Raw genomic sequence first — 5,433 nt, 5'->3', positions numbered from 1 at the left:
TTTTATTATTTTTTACCATTTTTTATACACGTATTTATCATTATTTTTTTTAATTAAGTGAAATAAAGATAAGGAGAGAGTACTACATGTACTCCATAGAATAAAGAAAAAGACACGTGGATAAAAATTATGTAGAATAAAAAAGTAACTATATAAAGAATAAAGAAAAATTAACTAATAATTACATTCTTAACCGAAATATATATATACTGAATTTGTTGAATAATATGTGGATAGTAGTTATCAACTTGAGTACACATGTATACAACGTATGAATTTCTATAGGTTGACTTCAATTTATGTTTCTTGGTTAATAACTTTTACAAATAAGACTTAATGTTGTTTTGAAAATATAGCTGAAGAATATTAAGCATGGCTGCTCCTACTTAATTATTGATTAGTTATCTATTAAGCCCCTTTGATCTGAGCATGCTTAGATTGAGAACAATAATAATAAATTAGAATCATCACACTCATAACAAATAACAAAGTTTGAAAGAAAAATAACTTTGATCAAAGTGTGCTCTAGAAGCTTCTCCTCAGAGACAATTTTGCAATTTTTTTGCACAGTACTTAGCAACAGACACCGTTGAAGATCCTCTACACGCTTTCAGTTTCAAATAAATCTGCATTAAAACACAATTTCCAAAACCCAAAAGAAAATAACAAAAACATGCAGTTACTGCAAGAATATGCTTTCCACTAGAGATCCCAACAGGGTTCCATAAAAACAAAAAGAAAGAAGCATGAAAACTTAAGGAGAGAAATGGATGAGTACTGTGGTATCTTAAATCACAATCAGCTATATGACTGTGTCAAGGAATATATTTATCAAAACAATAACATCACGTGGTATTTAACTAATACCCTACACTCCAACTTTTTTTTCCCTTCTCCCATGTACCAAATCATAAACATTGCAAAACTAATTGGTACTCCACCAACCTACCATCAAATATATTAGCCCTGTTTTCTTAGTTATTCCATGACTTAAAAAATTAAAGATACCACAAATAGAAATCCAGTATTTGTGAGAAACACATTAACAACGTAGTTAATACTTTGACCACAAATCTAACTGGAAATCCCAACTTTCTGCAGGGAACAAGCATAATAGAACAGAGATAATGGGAATGACAACTGAATTATTAGGGTACTCTTATTTGGATTTGAACCATAGAAGGAAGATGCTATAACAGTGATAATTATAGTAACAATAATGAAGCATATAATTGAGTTCTTCCAAAATTTTGGCTTCATTTGCAATGAAACAGTAAACTGCATTAACCAAAAATGAAAAAGAAAGAGGAAACTTTCGCCAAGGCAAAGAAATTGAAGTCAATTAAATAAATGATAAATTAAATTAAACACGCACAGTCTATAATAAGTCCATTATTATTCATATATGTAAAAACATCAAAATCCTGTACAACAATTTCTCTACCAATATTTAAAATATAATCAAGCTAAGCTAGCTAGCTTTCTAAATTAATTAAGTACTATTTTCTAATTTCACGTAAATAATAATACAAATGCAACTTCTCTATGTCATTGCCATAATGTTGATCACAACAGTTACCAATCACACAAATATAAAATGGGATATAGGGTCATGTGTCTATATGTTTGTTAGAACTTAGATAGGCCTCTTGATTTTAACATTCCATTCATGAATCAGATGATACCATGCATAAATGCTGCAAAACATGGAATAGAACTAGGCACAATATAAAGAAAATATAATCAATAAGCTTTCATGTTTTCAATGAATCGGACACAATAAACCAAAAACTCCAATAATGCATCTATCTCAGGAACTAAACGGCAAGAAGAAATTGTAAAATTGTACAATGACATGCACAAGCATCAAAGAGATTCAACTAAGCAAGCAAATTTAAAAATATTCCATCAAAACCATTTGGATGGATCAAAGTTATCAGATGTAAATTTTGAAGAAATAAAATGTTCTCCTTTTCTAGCAAATTTGTTTAAAATAAAGACCAAGGTGTAAAGCACAAATAACCCACCAGCAACACATCATATGAAATATAAAAATACCAATGTTCACTTGTCACTTGAAAAAGTCAATAACAAAGTGCCAGTTCCAGATACATTTGTAGCGTATTGAGAATTGGATTGTGAGACAAGAATCAATCCAACAACAAAAGTTTCACAAGGTTACAGTGTACATAAAGTATCTATGAACTTAGTATCAGAGCAGATAAAATTGCAAAGCAAACTATCTAACCCAGAGAATTCAGATTAATTGAAAACTAAATGTATTTATCTAACGAATTCAGACTATCTAAACAGCATCAATTAACCCCAATTAATAGAAGATATAGAAAAATTCCTTTTCAGAATCCTGAACCAAGAATGAAAACAAGAAGGAAAGTTCAGTGTGGAAGAACAAACCAGTGACAAGGGAGAGGCTACAATAGCTCAGATTGGCTCACGGTGGAGGAGGGTGTAATGGTGTCGCGCACGATCGAGGATATAGGAAACTTCGATGCCGGTGAGAGAAGCACGGATGGGGGCTCTGCGACTCGAAAACCCACACAGAGGCGCAGGGTAGAGCTGAGGAGAGGGATTTCGCACACTGTGGATGAGGGGGTAGGGTTTCAAGAACTGTGGATGGATCAACAGCAATGGCGCACGGTAGAGCAGCGAAGGCAGTGTTTGGCGCGCTACGAAGCTCAACTCGCGGGTTTCTTCAAAATTGGGAGAAATCAATTAGTGGTTAGAATATAAAAAGGGGAATTGAAAAATGAATTAAGATAAGAACCTCACCTAGCGGCATTTCTTGCCGCGGTCGCTGGGGATATTGCGGCACAGGGAGAGTGGGTTGTTTCGCGCCCCTGCTCCCTCTCTTGTTCGCACCGAACAGATAGGATTATCCAAAGAAGCTTGAAGATATGTATGCAAATTTGGCAGCGTTTTCCACTGCCCAACCGCGATACAGGACTGTTTTGCGGCTTCTACCTGACCGCTGCTCAACTCTGCCGCGATCCTTTCAATCTGCGGCGATTATGGCCACCACCGCTACTTACCCGCCACTACTCTCCGCTTCTGCCGTAGTGTATGTATTTTAAATATTGTCTATCTGGATGACCCCTTAAAATTTTTGTTGATGTTTATGGCTTCTGCTTGAGTATTTGTTGGCATATCATATCTATTTTACTCAACTCTTTATTTTATTTCCTTAATGCGTGACATACTATTTTTTCAATTGTACTTAAAAGTTTTTCCAGCTATGGCTCTGTCCTTTGGAAATAATGTACAAAATGGTAGAAATTCAAATCTCACAAGTACAATACAATTAATCGAACGTGTTCTTACTGCCTTGCTCTATTGGCCACTAATTCATTTGGCTGGAGCAGCTACTAACAGTTCATTAGAATATACTAAATAAATAGTTGCATGTTATCAGCTTAAGCTTTCATCATTAATTGCATGAAGGTTATGGTTATTGCTTATATTATTCTTGGTAATTCCCTTGAAGAAAAAATAAAAATTAAAGGGCACTAAAGATAAAGAATCAATGACTTTTTTGGTATTTAAAAAATATCATTTAAAAGAAAAATTAGACTACGAGATTGATTAATGACATTATTATCTTTTAAAACAATATTTCAGTCTTTTTTTTATAAATTTTAAAATTTGTATTAATAATCAAGAACAAACCAATAACGAATTAGATCTTCCATTAATCGTAATAAATATTTTGGCAATCCTAATCAATTAGAATTTTATCCTTGATTCATTACTTTCGTAAACGCTCGTGAAATCGTGTTTCTTGAAAATTCAATCGATTGGTATTGCTACACAATCGATTGAATTTTGTCAGCCATGTAAGTTTTTTCTAATTCAATCAATTGTTCTTGTTACCCAATCGATTGAAGTTATCAAAGCAACATGGGTTTTCACAATTCAATCGATTGGTTGTGTTACCCAATCGATTTAATTCTTCAAAGCAATATAAATTTTTACAATTTAATCGATTTGTTGTAGTACCTAATCGATTGAATTGTGCACTGCGTCATATATTATGCCATCCTAAATTTTTCTGCTCGTGTTTATAAATTATTATTTTATTATTCATCTATCTTATCTTTAAAATTCTATCTTCAATTTTTAAGTTTTTATTTTGATTTAGATATTCTAATCTTATTTTTCTTTAATATTAAGATCATAAATTGGTGAATAATCTATCATCAATTACTTAATCCTACAATTGAAATTGTTTATCAATCTCCTTGATTATCAATTTTTTTTATGATTTTTGTTCATCATTTATCTATCTACTTAATATCCAATTTTTCTTCATTGTTTATCCATCTCTTTAATATCCAATATTTATCGTTGATTATGCGATAATCACAGTTGCAGCAATGGACAGAGATCCAATCAATTTCTTCATTGTAGTGTTCAAAAAATAATCCATTATTTTGATTAAAAAATTTGAGATTAATCAATAGAATCTCTAATGTTGCAATTGTTCGTTTCGATTCTTTATTCATGAAATTGATTGTGTAATAAAAAATATATTTTTTTATCTTTTAGTAATTCACATACATTGAGGAATACTAGAAAGTAAATAAAATTTATTATTTTTTATTATTAATTAGTTAGCAATATTTAAAACTGTGAACTTAAAATGTATTATTGGATTATTATACTAAAAGAATTTATATAGTTTATATTTTTTTTTTGTCATTTTGAGTCCCATTATAATGTACGCTCAACGTTTTGATGGTATTTATATAGCTTATATTCCATGGTAAATCAAATTAGATTAATTCGATTTATGGAATTGGTTGAGCGTCGCAGCAAATCGAATCAATTAGCATTTTATCAAATCTCTAAATCGAAGCAATTAGCTACGAATTATATCACGGATACTCACCTTTGAAGACAAAAACGTTCAATAAAAGATATTTTGGGACCAACTTAAAATATTACTCAAAATTATAATATTTTAAAATTAAATATTTAACTACCAAGTCTAACAATTCAAACACTTCCATTGGATACGTTTATTTGTACTTCTTAAAAAAACATAAACGATCGATTGGGTAACACAACCAATCGATTAAATTGTGAAAACCCATATTGCTTTGATGATTTCAATCGATTGGGTAACAAGAACAATCGATTGAATTAGAAAAAATACACATGCCTTGCAAAATTCAATCGATTGTGTTATATGTCCAATTGATTGAATTTTTAAGAAACACGATTTTATGAGCGTTTACAGTTGTAACGGATCAAGGATAAAATTCTAATTTATTAGGATTGTCAAAATATTTATTACGATTAATGAAAAATCTAATTTGTTATTATTTTTGTTCTTTATTATTAATAAACATGATAGATGAATGATAAAATAATAATTTTTAAAATAAAAAATAGATTTTATAATTAAATAATATA

The 5,433-nt window shown here is 30.6% G+C and overlaps 1 long non-coding RNA gene across 1 annotated transcript; it reads right to left on the bottom strand.

Moving 5' to 3' along the window:
* On the bottom strand, window positions 402-3,353 carry LOC107621904. Its single transcript, XR_001615982.2, has 2 exons — window positions 2,791-3,353; window positions 402-2,711 (listed from the first exon to the last, which is right to left on the bottom strand). It is a non-coding gene; the product is annotated as an uncharacterized LOC107621904 (long non-coding RNA).

The sequence above is a fragment of the Arachis ipaensis genome, chromosome B10 (assembly GCF_000816755.2).
Source record: "Arachis ipaensis cultivar K30076 chromosome B10, Araip1.1, whole genome shotgun sequence".
NCBI lineage: Eukaryota > Viridiplantae > Streptophyta > Magnoliopsida > Fabales > Fabaceae > Arachis > Arachis ipaensis.
Note: the sequence above shows the minus strand (reverse complement) of the source record. Positions and strands in the feature narration are given on the sequence as shown.